General features: G+C 36.0%; 1 protein-coding gene across 1 annotated transcript in view; it reads right to left on the bottom strand.

The window, feature by feature from the left end:
- The window catches only part of LOC117394749 (GRB2-associated and regulator of MAPK protein 1-like), a 65,214-nt gene that overhangs the window by 21,026 nt on the left and 19,333 nt on the right, over positions 1-24,855 (bottom strand). The window lies entirely within an intron of this gene.

Below are 24,855 nucleotides of genomic sequence, written 5' to 3'. Positions count from 1 at the left end.
AATGTTAGTAGGTCTACAGAGAAGCAGCACAAACACCTGTTGTAATGCAAACAGCCTTTTAGCATATGTTGAAAGCTTTTCATTTTTGTACTTGAGTGTTTTATATACACTGAATTTTTACAAAACGTTGATATATTCCATTATGTTTAAAGATAATAGTTATTTTTAAGTGAAATTGCGGAATTCCATTCCTTTCTTATTTATTTGCTTCATATCTGTTTGGTGGAACACATGCAAACTACGGTGTGTGTCCAGGCACTTTACATTATGTAATATATTGTGAATACATTATATAATACATGTTTAGTAAATATATTGAATAATACATTTCTAAAAATACATGTACAATATAATTGATATATTGTTACCTGAAATTATATTTTAAATATATTTAAAATATGTTTAAGCAAATACATTGTAAATATATTTTCCATATGATGAAAACGGGCCAATTTTGTAATATGTTAAATATATTTTATATAACGTTACATACATAATACATATATTTTTCCATAATTTTATCATTCCCAAAGACTGAGTTTTATATGAATAATATGTTTACAAAAATATATTTAAAATATATATTTTTTTAGTATGGGATTACTTACGCACCCCTAAATTACATTTCTGAGTGCTTCATTTATTGCTTTTTCTTTATGACAATTTGGACTGCAATCTACTTTAAGCTGCTTGTATGTACATGCGCATCCAATATTGTAACAGCATTATCTTTTTGTCTGTAAATCTTGATGTGATCTCTTACAATATCAGAGTGGTTATCAGTTATATCCCCTCAAACCCAATGGAGCTTGTGAAAGCATTTGACACAACAGTACATCATCAGAAAATTAAACAATACAGTTTTCCGTTCTTCGACTAGTTGAAGTCTGAAATGTTTCTGTATTTGTATTTTTGAGATATTGAGATTGAGTGCTGTCAGCAAAAAGCTGAACATTTTTAACAGAAATGCTGGTGAATTCTCTGTGTTTATTTCATTCATTTTTTGCTAATAACATTTCTCTTTATAATCAATGTCTCGTAACTGACTTACTGTATTACCTGACTCAAAGTAGGCAGAGGTCATTCTGAATGCTACTTCAGTGTCAAGAAAAATGAGTTAGTGCAGATTTAATAAGAATAGATTAGGGATCATTATTTCAGGTTTTAATGTCAGTGTTTGGTGGGGAAAATAGAATAGCCTTGGAGAGGTTTCCTCATTCATTCAAGAAACAAAGCAGTTAATTAACAAACAACTGCAGAACAGCACTCTAGGATCGAATTGATTTAAACACTATTTGGAGACAGTGACGGTATTTTATGCAACTGCTTTTTACATAAATAGACCCTGAGGTGTGTTTCATTGTTATAAATGCTTTGTACTGTATATTGCTGTAACTTGTTGTCCTTGCATGTGATAAAGGAACTGTCAGACATTTTTTAAATTATCTAATGTAGATTGCAAGTTATTGGCAAAGGAACATGTAATCAGCTAGATTGATAGGAAAACAAGTACCTAACAATAAAAAAATAGGATTCATTATGTTTATTTGAACAATCAGATATGGAGTGGAAGTATCTTCTGGGTAAAAAAAAGATAATGACTTCCTAAAGTTTTCGTGTCGCACAGGTCCTAAACAGGGACATTATCTAATTGTAACATAAGTTGAAATTATACATGAATTTAAAATTCGCCTTGTGACAGGGAGGACCCTGTCGCTGATTCTTGCGCAAATGTGTGCAGCTGGGACACGGAACAGGAGGAGAAGCATTGCTAGGCAACAGATGGGCTCACCCGGCGCTAGCTGATCGGGATGTCCGGATTGGTTGGGAGGTGTGCCCAGGAAGGGCTGCGTGCAGCTCAAAAGGCATCTGTACCACAGCTCGAGGCGACTACACACCCATACTACACAGAGGGGCACCCTAGTAACAGCATCTGTGTTGTTTATTAAATCTGCACGCCTGTGTGGCGTGTTAACACCCAATGCTCTGTGTCTGCCTCATTATTATTCAGTGATGACCCACACACGTAACACTTCCCACTGTTATATAATGGTTTATTTTTCCAGCTGATATTTTACTATTATTGAATTTTTCCAAACTACTAGACATTTAATATATACTATACAATTATAAATCCACTGTGTTTAAATCTAACAGATGTTTCACCAACATTAAAAAGGTGATTTATGTTGTATGCCAAATTTAATCATGAGCCTTTTGTTGCCACAAAGATCAAAGGAATGATAGTCCTCACTGGAGGAAATGGATCTGACCCTTGACAATAGCCTGTTCAGTGCTGTAAAATGAATAACTTTCTGTTGAGCAATTCAAAATCTGAAACGTGGTGAAACATCTGCTCTGTTGACTGGTGATCCATTCAGGAAAAAAAAAAAAAAAAAAGAATGATCCAGTATGAAAACTGCACGATACAGCATGAAAACTGCACGATACAGCATGAAAACTGCATGATACATGAAAACTGCACGATACAGCAGGAAAACTGCACGATACAGCAGGAAAACTGCACGATACAGCAGGAAAACTGCACGATACAGCAGGAAAACTGCATGATACAGTATGCTATCAGCTTTTTTAAGAATCAGTACCATATCTGCATATTCAGATTCTTCCCATGTATAAGGGCATCCAATTTCTTTGGGTGAATCAAAAACAATCCAAAATTATAGTTGGTTTTGATTTGACTATAAGTCGGGGGTTTTAGTTAATTATAATAAACAAATATGGCTGCATAATACAAATAGCAAAATAATAGCAGTAAAGGAAAAACAAACAGTGTAATAATTACACAATTTCCATAGGTCGGCAATACATTTACTTTATTAGCTTTTTGTAGATCACATTCTAGACAACCCCTTAATTTGTGCTATATTTAATCAACACGAGGAGAAGTAATTTAATCAAAACGAGGAGAAGTCTCTTGTTAATTAGACATTGGCACCTGTTTAAATAATAATAATAATAATAATAATAATAATAATAATAATAATAATGTTTTCAAACTCACATAAGCTCCCCTTACAGGGATGCTTAATAAATGGAATCAAGCTTTAACAATATCTTCAAACAACATTTATTTGTCTGAAATATATTTCGTGACACAAATACATTTCATGATGTGGCTACATTTCTAATTAACACGTTACACACAAGTACAGTCTTAGAGCCAAAATGATACGTGCTGTATATTGTCAGCTTTGTTTTTATAATGATTCTGTTTTACATAATAATACTGTAGTTTGGGTGCACTAAACCAGTATTATTTAAACTATTTTTATGGTACTTTTTTTTTTTTTTTTTTTAATAAAAAACAACTGCCTGTCAGAAGCCCACAAATAAATTAGGTCCTTAAAACTCATAGCTGGTAAGGCAGCTCAAATGTTTAGTTTCCCAGCAATTTAAAAACCTAAATGTTACCAGAGCAGAAACTATCCCAAAAGGCTCACATACTGTACAGATGTTTTGTGAACAAGCTGTAGTTACTCCATCTCTCCTTTCTGTGGTACATTATTTTCTAAATGTTTTAGTGGAGAAGGACAAATAGGATATTCACAACAGTCAGATACTGCTGTTTAATCAAACCCTGATAAAAGAACACCAAATAAAATGAACAGTCCTGTGATGTACTGATTCCAAGCTTTACCAGCACAGCAAAGACCTTGTGTTCACAGAAAGTGAATCCATATTTCATGTGATGGGTAAACAGAGTTGAGAAAAGCTCATGGGTCTTGTGATGTGTGTCATAGAGAACACAGTGGATACAAATCAGTGGATGAATGTAGGGCAATGGTAAATCACAATAGTTGTGCTGCAATGCTGTAGCCTGGGCACACTGACTGAAACACTGACAGTGGGCGATCAGGTGTCACAGTAAATCACAGCACTTTCAAACTCAACTCTAATCAACACAGCCAGACCTCATACCATTCTATTTCTGTGGCTAGCCTATATTTCTCTTAACTGATCATAATCAGCTCAACCAGGAGTCCAGGAAGTAAATATTGTAAATGTCATACTAACACATTTCTTTTTACAGTACAGCATGTGACACCTGGTACAGTGGCTCTCAAAAGTATTCACCCCCCTTGGACTTTTATTGTGTTACAACATGGAATCAAAATGGATTTAATTAGGAGTTTTTGCTACTGATCAACACAAAAAAGTCCATAATGTCAAAGTGAAAAATAAAATCTACAAATTATTCTAAATTAATTACAAATATAAAACAGAAAATAATTGATTGCATAAGTATTCACCACCTAAATAAGCTCTGGTGCAACCAATTGTCTTTAGAAGTCACATAATTAGTTGAATGGAGTCCACCTGTGTGCAATTAAGGGGTTTCACATGATTTCAGGTTAAATACACCTGTCTCTGGGAGGTCCCACTGTTGTTTAGTACATTTCCTAACAAAAACTACATCATGAAGACTAAGGAACATTCAAAGCAAATCCGGAATAAGGTTCTTCAAAAGCACCAATCAGGAGTAGGATATAAGAACATTTCCAAGGCATTGAATATCCCCCGGAGCATAGTAAAGTCCATTATTAAGAAATGGCGAGAATATGGCACTGTGAACTGTGAATCTGTCTAGAACAGGCCGTCCTCAAAAACTGAGTATCCGGGTGAGAAGAGCACTAGTCAGGGAGGCCACCAAGAGGCCTACGGCAACTCTAAAGGAGTTACAGTGTACCACAGCTGAGCTAGGAGACACTGTGCAGACGGCAACAATAGCCCGGGTGCTTCACAAAACTGGCCTTTATGGGAGAGTGGCAAAAAGAAAGCCATTGTTGAAAAAAACTCACATCAGATCTCGGCTAGAGTTTGCCAGAAGGCATGTGGGAGACCAAGTCGAAGACGATTCTATGGTCTGATGAGACCATTTTGATTCCATGTTGTAACACAATAAAATGTGGAAAAGTCCAAGGGGGGTGAATACTTTTGAGAGCCACTGTATGTGCCAATCACATCTAATTTGCACTGGAGGGACCAAACACCCTGCTCAATTTATTAAAAAAAAAAAAAAAAAACACTGAAAATAAGCTGAATGCAGAACACTAATGAAGGCGACATTAGCTGGAACGTTTGTCTGCTTACAGGTTTCAGCATTTGACAGATACAGTATTGATTTTCAAGACATATCTTAGAGGTAAGGAGGTTGTATAATGTTGCAAGTGAAAGAACCACATGCTGTAGAAAAAGGAACCTGGATTCTCAAACAGGAACACAAAATAATTTTAAGGATTTTCAGGTATCAGTAAAAGACTGTCCTGCGTTTTAAGCCTGTGCCAAGGTCTGTAGCTAAGAACTACAAAACCAAATAAGAGAAAACTGATGATCGTTTTTTGCAGCCACTAAAGGCTATTGAGTTCACATTGTGGCCTTTAATGTTCCATTTTAATACCGAAAAAACACGTACGTTATACCATTATGATTTAAATACTGCTACTACCGCAGCATTGATGTATGGTAAGAATGTAAAATGTTACATGTAATTAGCATGCAGACTGTTCAGCTAATTTAAACTTTTAATTAATTGTTCCTTGTTTAATCTAAATGAAACAACAACAACATATGTTAAAGTACATTAAAAGTAGTCAACAGCTTAACAGCTCCAGTGTCCCTCAATCATGATAAATATAATTTCTAGGTTCTGTGCTCATTTATAAATCATTGGTAATTTCACTGACAAACTAAGCATGAAAATGGATATACAACATAATTCCCTAAATCTTACCTGCACTTCTGTTTGCTGTAGGCTATAAGTCTAGCATGTGCAGTTTGTAAAATGCACATGTTATAGCGAATGTGTATTTTCATTTTAGGTTGTCTGCATTTTCACCTGGAAATATGCTTTGAACACAAAGACACTGCTGACGTGAAATGACCTAGGAGATGAAAAAGTAACAAGACTTCTTTAAAATAACACAAGAAATCTGAGAACTATGGGCCAAACATTCAAACGCCTTGCGTGTGTCGCAAGGGGAGTTGTAGAGATTTTTTTTTCAGCCTTGCGAAAAAAGTTGCTCTTTTGAGTGAGATTCAAAATTGATGCTGCATTGGAAAAAATGGGTTTGCGAGTTGTTCTCTCGCAAGTGCTTTTCCCTCAGATTTGGGGGAGGTGTCATGAATAATCTTGCAAGTTCACCACCATGAGCTAAATTCAAAAGTTAATTTGCTCGCAAATCACTATGTTGCATGGAAATCACTTAAGACTGGTTACACTCCTCTTAATTATTTCGCAGGAAGTAAGTAGTTCAGGACAATCTCTGTTTCTAGTTAAAGAGTGAACATGGCTTTCAGACAGCTATATTTGCAAATGCTGGCAGACCAACAGAAAAAGAGGAAATATTGTGCAGGCAGAATATACAGACAACGTATAACATTCCTTGACTTGTCTACTGAAGAAGTCCTTAGTCGATTTATACTTTGATTAAACATAATAACATTTTGGTTTAATTCCAACTCAAACATTTAATTTATTTGTGGTTTATTTTAAACAATACTAATTACCAGTGCTTAATTTGTAAAGAAAGAGGTGCCGGGGCGCAAGCAATACCAGATACGTTTTCAAAACTGCACATTTACATAGCGAATGTAACTGCACAACAGGTCATTTTTTATTTTTATTTATTTTGTCAGCTACAACCACTTTAACATATTTGAACCCCCCCCCCCTTCCAACAGGTGGTTGTGTGGAAATCTATTCCCAGACAGAAACATGATCACAGGATGTTAGTAGAGTCCATTGAATTCTTGCCTGTGGGTCAACCAGTCAACAGCTTAAATATACATCTTGAGAAAGATATACTTTAGCTGTGCTTAAGAGTATAAGCAAGGTCCTTTCTGCAGGGAAAACCTTTCAGGACCCAACTGCATTTACAAGATGAGCTGCACTGGGACACTAATACTACAGTTTAAGCAAAACCACTGCAACCCTTTTTAGACCACTGGCCAACAGAAGGTAAAATATAACAAAGCAGAAACTGGAATGCAAACCTGCACCATGGCAATAGTATAGACTGAATGGGAATTTATGCTTACAAACACAATTGAAAAGTCGATTAAAAGATGGGCTGCTGGTGGTCGACTGGGGGATTACTGGACATACAAAATAACCCAGTTTGGTGAAATACTGGTCTAAGTAATGTCATGCAGGCATTCACTAAATGCCCAATAAGACTACCCAACAGACCATTTTAAATCATTGGCAAAGTTGGAAGGGAATAGCACAAATTCAACCAGTTGTGTGTCATTTCTGAACAAGGATCAAGCTGTCTGATGATTTTAACTGAATGTTTTTTGTTTTTTTTTTGCTCCTTGACATACACTCACCTATGCTTATTGATATATGCGGAAAGAGCAGAGTCACAATGCTCCATGCTGCATTCAGACTTTATCTGCGGTGTGTGCTTCTGAAATAGATTTCCAGGAACAGTATAGCAAAGTGTTGTTTGTCACTGCGTAACTGAAGGCTGACTTTTCTCTCATCAATAACAAGGTCTCCAGAGGCCAGACCAGCTATACTGAGGGCACTCAGTTTATATCCATATATATATATATTTATTGATTCCACTACTTGATCTAATCTAAGTTCCCTACTAATGGCTGGTGGCATGTTTGTAATGCATTTCATCCATACTGTATACAAAACCATTACATTTACAGTATATGCAATGCAAAATCCAAGCAGGGTGCACTACTTAATTTTAGTCAAATTAGCCATCGGCAGAACTGACTGTGTTGGTACTTTTCATATTAAAATACTATGGTAAACCAAATGAGCATTCAGAGATATCTAAAATAAATCTGCCAATACGTGTTTCAAATATTGTTTACTGAAATTAATAAACCTTTAAATATGAACTATGTAGGCTTCTTTAATATCCAATACAACTTGTATTTATTTTACTACCCATATATCCCATGAACAAATAAAAACCAAAAAAAAAAAAACAGGAACAGGAACTCATTATGAATGTTATTAAGTTTATATCTCTGCAGTGTACATTTAGTGTTGCGACATGAGATGGCTAATCAAATCGAGTTTGAAATTCACAGTTCCATCATACGAGAAGAGAACGTATTCCATCAAGAGAAGAGAACGTATTGTGAGCGCATTTCCCTTGGAGTAAAGATGCATATTTCATTCTTGCACAGGCAGGTGACACATACCCTTACCCAAGTATTTTCAGATTTCTGTTTTGTTCATACCAAGGCTAAAATGATCTTGCTACAGTATGCACGGAATGCAAACAAAGCTCACATCCAGGTCATACAAACAGTAAAGTGAACTTTGACAGATGCAATTGTTGGAAACAGCTTTTAATATTTTACAAGTAAATGTCAGAACAAACATTAAAAATAATTTTAAAAAAATAAAATAAAAAAAACGTCATACCCATTGCAAAGTAAGCCACCAGGTTTTACTGTATATGTGTGAAATAAAAACAGCATTCTACTTTCTTTTGTATTGTGTTTATCTTTCTTTTGTTTTGTAGGGTAGTTTAGTGCGGTAGAGGGTTTACTCCCGAGATATTTCTACAGCCTTTTCAGCTGATTAAAAAAAACAGAACATTTCATGTTAGTCTCAACACTATTAACATATGGTTAAAAAGACCAAACCATACCCATAACCATATATATAAGATCAGTATTCTTTATAAGATCTCAGAAATAATCTTCTTCAGCAATGCATACCAGATCCTGTGCGTCAAACAGGACGTGGCTGAGTATCATTGAGAGGTTGAACGTAATGTACCATTTCACAATACGGCAGTAACACTGCCAAACTACTGTAGGTGGAATTCCTGAAATGTGACCAAGGGCTTCCTTAGTAGTTCTTGTGTTACACTCTAACAGAAAAGTTAATGTAATTTGCAGAAATATGTGAACCACACAAAGTACTGTACGTTTCAAATGTTATAAGCATGCTGGGAAAAGAAAAATAGAAATTGTTCCAATGATGTCACATACCATAAAAGGGTAACAAAAAGGACATACTTTTTACATTGTGGCATTCATTTTAGCAAATTGTGCAATGTCTTTTTAAATCACTGACTTGAGCAACGTACTGTATAATACACACACTTCTATATCTCCTTCATCATGTCTAGTTTTGAGTTTCAAAAACAAAGAAGCAGTGGACACACAGGGGCTTACAGTAACAACTACTACAAAACTGAAGCTGTCTAGACTGTAAAAACAAAACCAACAGCAGCATGATAAGGGAGAGGATTTTTTACTCAATCTGTTTAGGCGTGCATGAACAATACAAATTAAAGAGCCAGTGTCACGTCTATATCAGCTAAATCAATAACTGCGAGATGTATCAGATATGCTGCTGTTTTCCTGTGTTTCCGGTTCACCTAAATAGCTATCAGTTATAAAAAGCTTTGTGTAACTACCCATGTCCCGAGGAGATTGGTCACAATGTGTACATCTTGGCAGGAATCCTGGAATTAACATAACAACATCTGTGAAATCACCTATTTATTTTCCCTATTGTTGTGTTCAAATTCAGCAGGTAAAACAATTCATCCCTAATTCCCTAATTTTTATTTTTTTTTAATAACTATTCTTTAACTTCCTCTTTTCACTGGTAAATCACATGGGTAGTACAGGGTGAGTTGAAATGCCAGTTTCACAAAAAATATATATCACATTGCAGAAATGATGCATAGAGAATGATTTCAACAGCTTAAACTCTAGACGGCAGTTGCCAGCAGGCTTTACACTTTTATGACAAAACAGTGACTGAAAATCAATATGACAGACAGTGCTAAGGGCTTTGGCACAGTGCCGATACTACTGTATAAGCTATACAAAATGAAGGGATTAAGATAGAACTATATTTCATTAAATATGCTCTCTTCAGATAAATGACCTATATATTATTCCACTCTTTGACCATCATACTGCCATGAAGAAGGATGTTACAATAACATTAAAACACAAACACCCAGCAATCATTTTCTTAAAACAGCGAGGCCCATCTTCTGAAAGCAGGAAAAGTACAAAGGACTGGATAAGTCTGGAAAATGTGTTAAAAACCAGTGCTTCTATACAGCAGCAACCTTGGTAGGCACCCTGCAATAATAAGGCTTCAGTAGCACGGATAGTGATTTTTTGAAAGCAATAATCACATGTTTAAATGAGCTTGGTCTAAAATATGTAGTGCTAAGATAGTTACCTAGTTTCCATGGTAACTGTATCTAAGCACTGTGTTCCTTAGCCACTCTCTTCAGTGTTCAGAAAAACAATACAATGCAGAAAAATACACTGCTATATTTAAGCTAAATGAAGATATTGTTTTTGCTTGTGAATACTGTCAAATACAAACAATATGTTTATGTTAATCCTGTTAATGCAATGTACAAATATTTATAAACTGAGAAGCTAAATACAATTTTCATACTCTTCATATATGTATCCAAAATAATTTATTGTGTGTGATTGATATTAAGCCAAGTGACATAAATGACTTTTAAGAACTTTCCGAGTGTCCTGGTGAGAGACAAATTAAACTAAATGGTTATCCCAGCCCAATCAGAAACAGTGTCCAGAGTGAAGAATACATCTACTCAGAGCTAATCAGTTTGCACTAACATGGTAATGTTCATGATCACAGTGTACACATGGTTTGTTTTCTAAACATTGTTAACTGTGTGGTGCTGCGAACATCACTGCTGAATCAAGATGCACATTTTCTTATATTAGGAACACTTAAAGTGTTACTGAACAGACTTTAGGGTTTAAAACACAGCACATTACTTTCTGCTTTGTTGTATGGTATGTATTCTTTTCAACATAATTGTGATTGTTTTGATATTTTTATTCTTATATCCCTGGTCTTAAATCAGTTTTGACCAGTTATTTCCATTTCAAATTGGTTATGCTTTGGGTCTTCCTGTCAAAATGTCTTCTAAAATTCACAATATCGTCTGCTAAAATCCAACCTGTTCAATCAGAAACATTTCATTGGTTCCCGACTCATCTCCCAAAGCTCAGTATATTGATTGATTCATCTATCCTACATACCTGCTCGCCCCGGCACAGGTTCAAAGGGGGGGGGGGGGGGGGGGGGGGACGACATGTTTATGAATATCTGACCAGTTAGAGCAAAGATGCAAGATGTACAGGGGGTGTACCCCAACCCATATTTATGTTTGTACTCAAAATGTGCATACGACATTGTCGCCCTTTATAACCTACGCAGTACACTGTTGTGTTACTTAGCGTGTCAAGTTCTTGCTTAAGGTTTTATTACTGGTTCTTATTCCACTCTTAACCCACCAAAATAATACATTTATTGCCATTATATGGGGATGGCCATGCATTTTCATAAACCTGTTCCCATTCCATCAGAACTTAAATTATGGACTTCAAGGCCACATTTTTGAGGTGGCTATAGTCTGTAGCTATTATGTCTAATAGTTTTATCCAATGCCTGTTTAACAGGGTGTTGGAAGTAATACTTGCACACTTGTTAAGATGTTGCTCATTTGTGGTGTGAGACAGCTGGTCAGTACTCAGACAGTTAGGTGTTTGTTCTCACCCAACACACAGTACTGAATGCTAATTAACCAATACATTTCTATTTATGATAATAAGCTACCAAAACAAACTGCATTTCAACAGTAGCCAGTGCAGTTCTTCTACATCCAATTTAAAAGAATCAGTAACTGGTAATGGGTTTGAATACAGCAAATTAAAGCCAACTGCTTAGTTCCCTTAGAGATATATACAATCAAAATCAAATAACAGGAAGATAGATTTTAACAACATTGTTTGCACTTTGTGTAAAATTGTATTTCTTCTGAAAAAGTAAAAGAAAGTCTTCTACTTTATTTATTCAAAAGTGGTAAACTCACTGTAAATTGGAGTGGTTCAAATGATATACAATTGGAGAGTTATTTCCCTGTACATGTTTGGACGAATTAAAATGCTTACTAATTCCATAACTGATAATATTATACTAGTATTACTGCACAATATAAGTCTGCAAGTCTGTTTTTAAAGTCAATATACTGCATACTGTCATGTCATTTGGGGATGTGAATTATTACATACACCTTCATTATCTGTGGAAGGCGTTAGGTCATCTTCCCTAAAATCTGTTACTTTTTGAAAAAAATATTCATGTATGTTTTTTGTCTAAAAAACAGCTGAGCATAACATTTCCTTCTTCCTACTAGTTTAAACATTTTCAAAACAATGTGGCTTAATTTCAAGGTCACTCAAACGTAGACATAGGTGCTCTAACTAATAAAAACATGTGTATGACCCATTCCCTTTAAGCACTGACCCCAATGAGGTACTTTGAAAGACTACTGAACTGTATGCACTTCCCTTATTGCATACCTGTGGGTCAAATGGAGTTTAGTGGAACAATCAAGTCTGCCTTGCTAAAATACCACAGCAGCACACCAGAGTGCCAACAACCTGTTAATGATCCATTAGGAAAGTCTAAAAGGACAACACAAAACATCAGGGCAATATCCTTGCGACCGTCACACAAACTAGAAGGAGCCTGCTCTCTAATATTGTCAACAAAATTAATCAAAATATACAGGTGATTAATATGAGCAGGAATTGGGTTAGTCAGGGCGTCCTTAGCCACCATTGCCGTTGGGAGTCATTTAACCGGTTTTGCAGAAATCGAGTTACAGTACATAATTCATACAATAGAGTGTGATGAAGTTGTCCATTAAGTGCTTCTGACTCACAGTGGGTATATATCACTCGATCCATCTTGTTCGTTAGCTGGTCAGAAAAGGGCAAAAGGACTTCCATTTGATCAAGAGAAATAAAACTGTGTGAACAATACTGCACAAAGATCTATTAGTCAAGGGCTCCAATATAAAAAGGCAAAGAAAATCACTAACATTCTGAAAGATGAGATGCCTTTAAAACTACAGAGCTACACAGGATATTTACTACTTTTAGAAACTAACCATTCACACTTTGTTTTAAAGTTTTCAAGACTTCAAACCAATTAATCCCACTGTTCAACCTCACTGACTGACATATAACTCAGTAACAAGTAAACTTACATTTATATATATAAAAAACATTCCAACTCAAAGTTGAATGACATATTAATAGGGTAAACACAGTAGTATTCCTGTCTGAACAAAAGGCCTGATTATGTAATATACCCTGACAGATTTTCATCGTAAACAGCCAGCTCAACTTCGAAACGTGGCATTATTTAATAAACCACCGACTGTGATCATTTTTTTTATTTGAGGAATTGCGCCTAAGTGTAGTGTAGATACACATTCAAAATTCTAATTTTTAAGTGTTTATCTACAATTAAAAAGAAATCAACCCTAAAAGTTATGTCAACATTGGATCCAACAGTAGCAATTACAGATATAAACCTGGGGCGTCTCCTGCACAAAGAAATTCTAAACAGACAATTGCTTGCATTCTGGTAACATAAATGGCAACAGGTAAAATGTAATCATCTTCAGGCAAGAACAGCTATGGTAGGCCGTATCTGAAATAGATGAAAAACTAAAAGGCAAGCTGCAGATAGGAAAACATTTTCAATCAAATTTTTTTACCGGTTTTATTAGATTTTTCTAAACATTTATTTACATTTTTTTTCTACTTTAAATTTTTTTCTATAAAAGAATGGAGGGAACACTTGGAAAATAATGCCCATACTACCTTTAAGATAATTGACTCCTGTGCTGCATTGAATTGACCGGAAGCAAGAATCCATATGTAGTATAATTTAAAATAAAGTAAAAACTGAAAGCGTGAATGGTTAGTTTCTAAAAGTAGTAGTACACACTGACATCAGGTGTAGTTCTATGATTTCAGAGGCACCTCATCTTTCAGAATGTTATACGCTGGTCTTGTCTATTTACTATACACATTAAAGATCACATTGCCACTACTAAGCACTCTAAAACAGTGTTTTGGTTTTTTGGTTTAATTACAATACAAAAAAATGCTAGCTACTGTAAATTATCCTCTGCCCCACATGAACAACAAAGTCAACAAAGAAATTGAGGAGGCTATGTGGTCCAGTGGTTAAAGAAAAGAGCTTGTAACCAGGAGGTCCCCGGTTCAAATCCCACCTCAGCCACTGACTCATTGTGTGACCCTGAGCAAGTCACTTAACCTCCTTGTGCTCCGTCTTTCGGGTGAGACGTAATTGTAAATGACTCTGCAGCTGATGCATAGTTCACACACCCTAGTCTCTGTAAGTCGCCTTGGATAAAGGCATCTGCTAAATAAACAAATAATAATAATAATAATAACTTTGTCAGAAGGGTTACCAGATAAATTGGCTACGTCCATCAAAGACGAGACCTCATACAGGTCTGTTTGTCTACAAGCGAGTCAAGAGTCAATATCCTTCCAGTTTATCTTTCGCGTTAATCTTGAGAAAGTTTTCTAGGAATACATAATTACTATAATAATACATGACTCATAATAGGCGCTATTTTCTGTTACACAATACCAAAAGCATAGCACAGCTCATTTTAGTTCACCAAATCGTTCTTGGATGAAGAATAGCTGAAATTGATTATATTTACAACTACATATTTTTTTAACAAATCAATATGCTTTAATGCCGAATGCTGCAATGATGCCTGATCTCTGGTGTTTTTCTTGCTCACCCTGAAAATAAGATATAATCCCTATAGTGTAGCCCTTATATTAAATACAAAGAAAAAAATAAAACGTCTAAATAGCAAACACCACAGCTTATCAGCTGGGAGAAAGCTAGCCTTATGGATGAGCATTAAAACTAAGAAAACAGAAATCAGAAATCAATTTCTAAAACTGTGGGGGAAGTCTAACAGAAAAACAGACTGTTGACACAATACAAATGTTTTGGGAAAAAAAGCCACCATCTCCTGATTACCTCTGATGAAGAGATAAGCACCTTGGCAGCACACACTTGTGCATGCAGTCAGTAGTGATGCAATCAGGGTATAATTATGGCAGAGACACAGTCACTTCATAGTAGTGTACTACAGTACCGCCTCTTGCAGTGTCTTTTTATTTAACAAAAGTGTATCAACTCAATAGTATTTCTTGTAAAACTGGAAGCGTTTTAACCAAAGCATGATTTCATTTTGTAAGCAGATGGAAGTTTTTCAATGCTATGCAGTATAATAATTGTAATGACTAAAGCAATGTATCAGATTTAGGCTTCGGAAGGTTGGTAGCTTTATCCATAAATGCAACACAGGGACTCTGATTCGGGATTTCTGAGTGAACGGGATTTCTGAGTTTAGTTTATGTTGAACTGAGTAGAATATTATATATGCTCATTTTGATTCATAAAGTCGAATGAAACCTACTGAATAATGTTACATTAACATATTGAATTACATACGGCTTTGTAGTTTCCCATACATACTACTTAACAAAAAACTGACAAACATGGAAAAATGTGACAATTTGAAATCGAACATGAATTACTGTACTACTAATGGCTTCTGGTAGACTTTTGTGATTTCATTTTGTAGTTTCTTTGATTACATGATGATGAATACATTTTTATTATTCATCATTATTTACATTATGTTTATATCGTGTATTTCTAATACTATATATATATATATACATATATATATATATATATATAATATATATACATATATATATATATATATATACATATATATATATATATATATATATATATATATATACACAGTATATTCTAAACAGTAATCATCTCTCTCGCTTTGTTGTGCTGTCACATCTTCCTCACTTAAAAGGAGTCTCCATCAGACATCTACATGGTAATTCCTTCATGTTTTTTACAACGTTAATTCATGGTACTGATAAATTGTAAAAACTAATGTAATTGTATGTAAAAATAATGTGATATCTTGTACTAATCGTAAGTTGCCCTGGATAAGGGCGTCTGCTAAGAAATAAATAAACAAAAGAAAACATTGAACGCATTTGATATTCCTGCATAGATATTGTCTCTGAATGTAGCCAATATGCCCAAGTAATACTAAGAATCTGTGTGATCACAATGAATAGTCATTGGAGTTTAAAGGAAAAATAAAATAAAAGCCAGCTGACAGGTTGACACGACAGCCGAGTCACTAAAGCACAAACTGCTGTCTGTAACTTGGAGAACACAGACTCCTGGACTAAGAGCACAAAAATGAAACTGATTCCATGCAGATACTTACCTATTCATAGAACACATTCCTATAGAGAACAATCCCTAGAGCGGCCCCAGCCAACTCTTACATGCTTAAATTAAACCAATAAATCAAATGCTGATATACAGTACAGTAACATTTTGTGCCTCTTCCAAAAATATCTGGTGTACTGATAAATCCCTCCCTCAAGGAATGATCAATCAAGCTCAGAGGACATTGGACATTTCTAATAAATCGCTAGTTCCTGTCACTGGTTCCGTGCCCCAGCTGCACACATTTGCGCAACTGAGCAGTTAGGCTCGCCCAGCGCTGAGCTGATCGGGAGGTCTGGAGCTCAAAAAGCGGCTGTGCCACAGCTCAAGTCGACTTCACCACCATGCTACACATGGGTGCTGTTTACATCGGAGGAGGACAGCGTCCGCTCCATGCAGAGAACTACTACACGAAACTCTTCCACTTCAAGATGGTGCTCATGAAAGTACTGCCCAGCTGAGGCCGTTTGAAGGGGCAGGAGGAGTCGCCATGAGAATGATGGGACTCTGGGATCCCAGAAGTAGGTCAGTTTAGGGGATACTGATCCAAAACAGTGTAGAGAGGGTTTGCATAGAGTAGAAGATTCCTGGAGCGGGACGTTCCTATTAGTGCGACTAGTGCTCGCCATTTGTGTGGCAAACTTTTATTTTTAAATTCAAAAGGTGCTTTATTGGTATGACTAACATCAGCAGTATTGCCAAATTTTTTAGCTTTGTTTTGTTTTGTTTTCTTTATTAAATGTGACACTAGGGCTACCATTGCTGGTACCCTAGTGTCATAACGTATGTTGTTAATTAAATCTGTGCGCCTGTGCGGCGTGTCAACACCCAATGCTCTGTGTCTGCTTCAGTATCATTCAGTGACGACCCACGTATGCAACATCAACCTGTTACAGGCACCTACAAATCAAACAGTGCAACAGGAAGTTTGAACCTCAATTTGGAAATGTGTTCTAAACCTTCAAAGGTTAGAATCCACCTTTTGTTACAGTCCTATTAAATACAGAAACTGAGCAACTAAGTCATGTTGGCAACTTTTCAGCTGCTTTTTTGCGCTATGGCTTTGTAAGCAAAGATATGAAGAGCAGCTCTCAGATCACCGATGTGTGCCAGAAGCTGAAAGTGCTGGGCTAGGCTGGCCAGCCCCCAACAAGCAGGAGGGGTCTGCCAGCTGACAGCTGCACTGTGGCTGAGCTGGAAGAATCTCTTGAAAGATCAGAGCAGGAAGCACTTGGTTTGTAATCAGGAAGGAGAGCTGCCTACACAAAAGCGAAAATGGAAGCCTTGAAACAAAAATTGTGACCAAGCTTTGTGTAGGTTCCCCCTCTCCCCACCTCCAGTTATCTTGGCGCAAATCTCATGAATGAACATACAGACAGCATGAAACGCCACACTTGCAACTCCAGCTGAAGTGAACAAAACTTTCCACTCTTCCTCTCACACTCTTAGAACAAAAAGTTTGTATTTTTAAAATGCTACAGAAATGTTGGTAGGTTTTACATTTTTAGGCTGCGCATCTGTTGTAGTGCCACGACTCACTGGATGACATAAATCAGAATTAACTGCATGTTTCTGTGAGTTTCAAATTCAAGGTGTGGGGTTCTTTTTCAAACAGAAGGTTTGACAATACAAACAGTATGTAAAAAATGAAAGATTACAAATTACAAATACTGTGGTCACAACCTAAAAACTGCAAGAAGTTTTCTTTAGAAGCCACAAGGCAAAAGCAGACGTTTGACAATGGTTATATTATCACTAAATAACAGTATGCTTAGGGGGTTGAATCTCGGTAAAAACTATTCATATTAACCTCTGGAACCCCTGGTAATAGCCCTAAAATTAATCTGACACCAAAATTGTTGTAATGTTTCAGACTACAACCATATAGAAAGCATACTAATGAACTGACAATTTAGAAGAAAAAGCCATCCAGATAAAACCGACGTTACATACTAAAAGCTATCTTTACATGTCAAGAGGGAAGCACTGTGCAGCATATTGAAGAACACTAGTATAGTTTAATCATCCTCTTGTCAAAGATTTTATTTTTTTTTATAACAGAAGTGATTGTGATATGCAATATGGGAGTGGATATAACTGTAGCCACAACGTGAGGAAAAATAACACTTTGCTAATTCTTATCTGCACTATAAAAATAAATCATTTCTGAAACACCCCACCTACTCTTATAACACCACTCAAAGCACGTTAAGCATCAAAAACAACTCATAAAATCTGGGGTCATATTTTATTAAGCAACTCTCAACTCTCCTTTCTGGACACGCCTACCAGGGCTTACACAGTTCATTCTTAGAGGACAACCAGGACACATGTGCTTTGTAGTCTAAAGACCCCACTGAACTATACTTATTGAAATCACTCTAATTTGTTCATTAGGACTATGTAAATTGAGCTTTTATTTAAGCTACAGAAGATTGCTTTGTAAGCCCACAGGAAGTAAACCCATTCAGTCTATTGAGGTCTAAATTTAATTTCAGTGTTCAGGAACTTTTGGAAATCTGTCAGCTTTACAGTTTGCAGTTGTCGCTTTTCATTATGTTCTGCACCAGGCTGTTCAAATACCTGGCTGGTACCTCAACCAAAAGCAATGTTGGTTGTTTTTTTTTTTTTTCTTTTTAGTTTAGACGTGATAAAACAGACCTGCAGACAGACACCTTGGAAAGAGCAGAACACAAAAAAGGTTAATTTCAACCAAATTTATCCTGTAAAACAACATACATTATGGGCTCAGAGGAACTATGGACTTCAATGAGATACGAATCAAAATGAGGAGGCGATACCATAGCACAGTTTTAAATACAGCTGGACAAGATTCACAATGCATTCATTCCACTACAGCACTTGCTCCAATTATTTCTAAATGAATAAGCAAGTTGTTATGTTATGCAACAAATTATATAAGAAATAACACAGCTGTAAATACCCGATGGGCCCTTAAAACTAACAAACTGAATTATTTCATGTAATTTGTGAGTCATCAACAATTTTATTATCCCATTTAGAATGTATTTTTTTGAACAAACGTAACACTTGAGTAAACATTTAGTGAACAAAATACATTTATACAGTGGCTCATTTTGGACAATAAAAGAAAATGAAGATCACATCATGCTACTCATGTGATCTTGACAACTTAAGGGAAACTAATATATGAGAATGGGTTCATTTTACTTCTTCTGATTTGGGAATGGCATCATACATTGGGTATTAAGAATATCCAAGCTCATATTGCCTTTATGCCTAGAAGTGATCTATGCAAGGTTAACTGGTTCAGAATAGCTGCATTTTTCAACTGATAATAATAATAATAATAATAATAATAATAATAATAATAATAATAATAATAATGCTCCAAAAACAGGGCTTGCATTATGCCATTGTTTCTTTCTGGTACATTTTAAATGCCTAAAAAGGAATACATAGATGCGACACAAATCATAAAAAAAGTTGAAAGTACAGAATTAAAATGCAGAAAAACATTACGCCTTTTACTGATAACTACGACTTTACAATATATTTCTTATGAGTATTTTCCAAGACCTGTGGTGGTAACCTGTGGGTGGGTGAGTGCACAAGTTTTTGCACAAGGCCTTCAGAGAGCTATAAAGAACTTCATAAAAACCACACATTGTGCTACAAACCCTGGGGACTGAATTAGTGTTTAAGGAAGGGTCTCATTAAAGAAACACTATTTAATTATTGGACTTTTTCAAGGGGCATTTTCAGTCAATACCCTTATCGATGTTTCATTCCATGAAGCCATGTATTGTCGACAGTACTACAGTAATAGCATAGATCTTCTACTGTACGGTGGACTAACCTTGACTGCTCTTAATGCTGGTTCTCTTGGAGCCCAGAAATGACTTTGCTATTTGAAGCCCGTGACAGCTGAGATACGACCCAATCAATTCCATGCAGACAATAGCTCCCACAAATAACCCAGGTCAATCAGCACTGCTGAAAGCGCTGTCATTCACAGAGAGCACTCACATAGACAGCCCTGGAGTATGTGCCACAGTGCTACAGGCTTCATTAGAAACCCTGTGTGGAGGATGGGCACATTCACACTCCAAGGCTAGCATGTGCTAGCATTCAACCGAGACTACATTCAGTAGATGGGGAGCCCTAACGGCATGGGCCCACCAGTTTACTTACACGAGTTTCAGGGTGAAAATTAAAACATAAAAACCCAATGTGGCCTTACAGATGCGCAACTATATCAAATAGCCTACGTAAACACATACATAGATAAACAAACACATGTAGATCTACGGGTTTACAGTTCTGATGTGGCACTGGTTCAAAGATTGCAAGTAGGTATAAGTCCATACAATAGTTATCTTATGTTAAGTTTAGGCTTAAGAATGCAGTGACCTACTAAAAAAAAAAAAAAAACGTTTTTAGTAATCGTGCAGTACCTGATTCCAGATTTGAATGCATTCTTTGTTTGTTAGCCCTGCATGCAAAGCTCTGTGTTTATCAAACAGCATATGCATATCTGGTTCTATTAATACAGCCATGACAAACATTTTATTAGCATTTAGGTTTTAAGCATTTCAAGCAGAAAATACTGTCTCTGCTCAACCAGCCCGACCAGCACTCACCTCCCCCTCTACCCTGCCAGACTGCTCTCTGCTAACCCAGACCCAAAAGAGAGGTAATGTATGTGATTATTCATATTTTCTTTTGCAGCATTTCTAGAATAGAACAAGGATGGTAAAATTGAAGGGATATGACTCATAATTTTGACAGAATAAGAAATACAGTTATTTCACAATGACCATACACTACAACATGGCAAACCACTGCAACACATACAATTCTGATCTCCTCAGTCTGAACAGTGGGAAAAATAATAATAATGCAGGTCAATGTATTTTCAGGGTCTTTTTAAATCTGCTTCAGAAGATGATTCACACTTGGCCTTCAACGTCACCTGGTCTCAACAGGTCTATCGTCCAGGCACTTAAGCAAGCATGAGATGCAATATACTGTACAGTATAAATACTTATAACTCAACTTGATTGGCTTTTGTACACAATTTAAAAGCTGTTTAGCCATGTTAAAAATACTGAGCATCTGTATACACAATATTTTGGCTTAGAATTCATCAGGTGATTCTAAAAAACTAAAACAAAACAAAAAAGAATACATTTAAATGTAATGGAAGACTACTAAAAAAAACACCTCTTAAAGTGAAGCCCTATTGGGGGTTAATATTTACATATTAACCATGGACCTCATATAGAAAGGGAAAAGAAACATTCATCTGTATCCCTGTAAAAGATTGATATACAGACCAAACGACAGACAGGGGCTATATAAACTCCAATACCACAAAGACTCTCAATAACGTGTTGGATAAAGCCCTGAAAACAAGCACAGTCTCCCACTGTCATTCTGTGATCACTCCTTTTCACAAAGTCGCTAGCTTTCAGGATTTTTCAGCTACGGTACCAAACAGGCCTTCTGTCTGTTTTTCGCCTCAGCTTCTGTAAACAGGTGGGAGTTTTACACCTCTGTGGACAGAAGAGCAATCTGTTTGCAGAGCTGACACAGAGTGAACAGGCAGAATATCAATTAGTTACTGTAGAGTAACAATTTAGGAGGAGGGAGGGGCAACTCTTTTTGGCAAAAAAAGGGCTTGACCATCCCAGTAACCCCACGCATTACCTTTCAAAAAGGGCAAGGCCAAAATGGCCCTCGGTTCAATAAAAAACAGTTAAATTTTATTAATTATAGTGCAAAATAGTGGGCATGTTATGGCGCACACTGATTTTATTGTGCCACACTATGGTAATCAGAATGTATATGTGATTTGTATGGTAATGCATGACAATGTATTTAAATGATGCGATAATCGTAGTGTGCACCTTAAAATGAGTGATAATTAGTTTGTTTGGAAACCAGTCTTTAGCCACTGAGAGGTGCACTATTTAAACCTATTTTTCTGGGCAGAAATCTATCTGGAATCATGGAGCCATTATATGCATTAAAGTTTTCATATAGAGCAGTGAAAAATACCTGTAAATAACAAGTTATATTAAGCGTGAATGAACGTGAATTAATGTTATAATTTCTCAGATTTTATTTTATAGTTCATTACATTGGTACAAATAATAGAGTGGTTAAATAAAACACTGGACCAAACAAGGTATTGTAATTTAAAAGAACCTCCTCCACTAGAATTTCTAACTCCTCTGCATGCAGTTTTAGTTTGTGTTGCCTCTGTCTGTGCCCTGCAGACGGCTGAATCTGTTGATCATTCATTTTTGGTCAATGTAAGCCACCTCCACCTTTCACAATAAGCCAGTGACCAAAAGATACACCAAGACTTACACCAGTAAGACTTGGACATTGTCATGCGAATTAAATTATCGCTCAGAATACATGTAGTGTGCACGCTATGGTATGTAAATTAGCCAAATAGTGTGCACGTAACTTAAAGTGTTCTCTGTTAGTAAATGGTAGTTACAGCCACATTTAGTGCCCTTTCGTAAATGAGGCCCTTTGGCCTTGACATTTAGCGGCCTCGTGCCATCAACAAATTTATTAAACTGAAGGCCATTTTGGCCTTGCCCTTTTTGTTTCCAATTTAGAGCCCTATATACTGTATATACATAAAACATTTATTTTGTAATAGAGTTTGAACTCTGGGAGGCAATAGGTGGGGTTACTGGGATAGTCAAGCTCTTTTTTGCCAAAAACCGCCACCCTCCCTCCTCCTAAATTGCATCCCTGAAATCTGACTTTATCCTTGCACTTGTTGCTAAATGATGTGTTTTTACTTAAGCCAAGGGGACATTAGTCTACATGTTGCTAGAAAATGTAGAATTAAATATGTTGCTTCTCCATTGTTGCTGTTCTACAGCATGTAGAAACTGTAGCTAGAATGTTGATGGATAACAGAGAGAAGACAATACATAGATGATATTTCCTATCAAAGTTTTTTAGTGTCCACATAATTTCCACCAGCATTTTTTTCAATATAATAAAATAAACTTTATTCTTAAATATGTATACATAGGATTGTATTAGTAATATTTACCATTACCCTGATCATTTTGTTCTGAATTTGTTATTTTTGGCTTGAATGTTTTTCTGTTTTATTTGTGTAAATAAGCATGTAAATAAAACTAATTGTAAATCGAGAGAAGTTGAAATGTGATTGTTATAGTTTAATTATATTATTTTAAACAGAATTCCTAATTATGCCAGGTGAGGATATTTTTTTCCCCCTCTACAAATCAGATATCGGTAACTGTGTAACAATATTTGCAAGTTGCGTCTGCTGAACTGCAATGTTCAAATGGCACAAAAAGTAGGGCTCACTTTATCCATTACTATTAAGTTCTACCAAATGAAAGCCTTTATTTGAGACAAAATGACCACTGAAAACACAACCAGGGAACTGAAACGTAACACACCGCTGCAGTTTAACATGAACGCTCTAATGCTTCAGCATTGGTACCAAACTGGCCTTTGTTTTTGGTAATTTCTAATATTAGACTATAATGTCAATACAACATTATGTTTAAAACAGTTCATAATATTAAATTGTTTTTTTCAAGGAATATAATAATAATTGTGTCGACTTTAATGCCGCTCCTCTACATCCCGTGGCATTAACACTAGAAGCACTGTGGCAGTCATTTTAGCGGTTTTTGGTTTTAAAATTAAATTTTCTCCACTTGTGTAACACATATGGGGCTGCACATTAATATACCTTTCTGCGAGTATGTATTACATATTCTCACAAAGCATCAAATTCGGGAGTGCAGAAATAAAGGAGATATATTATATTATACCTAAAAGCACCGGAAGCAGTCATATTGACGGACACACAGAAAACAATTGTGTTTTGATTATAGAGAACAGCATTCTACTTTTTTTTTTTTTTTTTTTTTTTTTTACCAGTCTGCAATGTGTTTAGCTGTAATTAGAACCATTTACAAATGCAAGCCATCGAAAAAGGTACTTCTGCTCAGTTGATGTTTTGGATCAGATGGCACAAAAATATTCTGTGAAAGACGGCTCCCGCTGGTGGCCTGTTCAGGTGTTTTACAATGTATTGGACCTAGCAGCCATCAACTCCTGGGTACTTTACAAAGAATGCACGGAGAAGAATTTACCAAGGAGAGAATATATTTTACAGTTAGCACAGGAACTTCGCAAGAAGCATTTGGAACAGAGGGAGACTGCCAAACGTGCACCCAGAGCTGAAGCTGGCAACCCCCAGGTTGGCAAGTGCAATAAAAATAAAACTTCGGACAGTTGTGCCCTGTGCAGAACGGCGGTGTGTAGAAAGTGCACTGCAGAGAAGCACATTATCTGTGTTGATTGAGAACAGCCTTAGACTCATGGTAAAGGAATACCCTTTAGTCTATAGAAAAATTAATTTTTTCTTGTGCTGCTGCGCTTCTGTAAAAAGTTTTGTTCTAAGTTTATCTACATTGCTCAGTTGCTTTTACGCATCTGATAATAAACTGATTTCTGTTGCGTTACATGGATTTGTAAAAGAAACGTTCATATATTATGCTTCAGTTGTTCAGATGTTTATGTGATGTACTCAAAAAAATTAATTACATCTGACTGTTTCTCCTTTCGTTATACCATTTACAGTGTTCTGA

Source organism: Acipenser ruthenus, chromosome 3 (genome assembly GCF_902713425.1).
Source record: "Acipenser ruthenus chromosome 3, fAciRut3.2 maternal haplotype, whole genome shotgun sequence".
In the NCBI taxonomy this organism is placed as follows: Eukaryota; Metazoa; Chordata; class Actinopteri; order Acipenseriformes; family Acipenseridae; genus Acipenser; species Acipenser ruthenus.
Note: the sequence above shows the minus strand (reverse complement) of the source record. Positions and strands in the feature narration are given on the sequence as shown.